Consider the following 356-nt stretch of genomic DNA (forward strand, 5'->3'; position numbering starts at 1 on the left):
TATATATATATATATATTTATATATATATATATATATATATATATATAATATATAAATGTATGTCTTATATTATATGTGCAGTTGATATTAACAAAATTATTCTTGTTGAGATTCCACTTGATGCATATCCAATGGATGACGAGCATCGACTGACAAAAGTTTTCGACGTTTGGCTTCTAGCAGGCATTTCGGAAATATCCCTTCTCTTCTGGTCTTATATAAATGACTTTTCTACAATATTAACGTGACGGATGAATAGAGATGAGTAAGAGAGTTAGAATGTTTTAGAATGTGGAAACTAGTGGAAGTAGTGGTGGAAAACTATAGTAGCGGAAAACTGAAAGCAGGAAGTTAT

This window comes from Odontomachus brunneus, unplaced genomic scaffold (genome assembly GCF_010583005.1).
Source record: "Odontomachus brunneus isolate Ranch 3 - 2012 unplaced genomic scaffold, Obru_v1 Obru_scaffold_237, whole genome shotgun sequence".
In the NCBI taxonomy this organism is placed as follows: Eukaryota; Metazoa; Arthropoda; class Insecta; order Hymenoptera; family Formicidae; genus Odontomachus; species Odontomachus brunneus.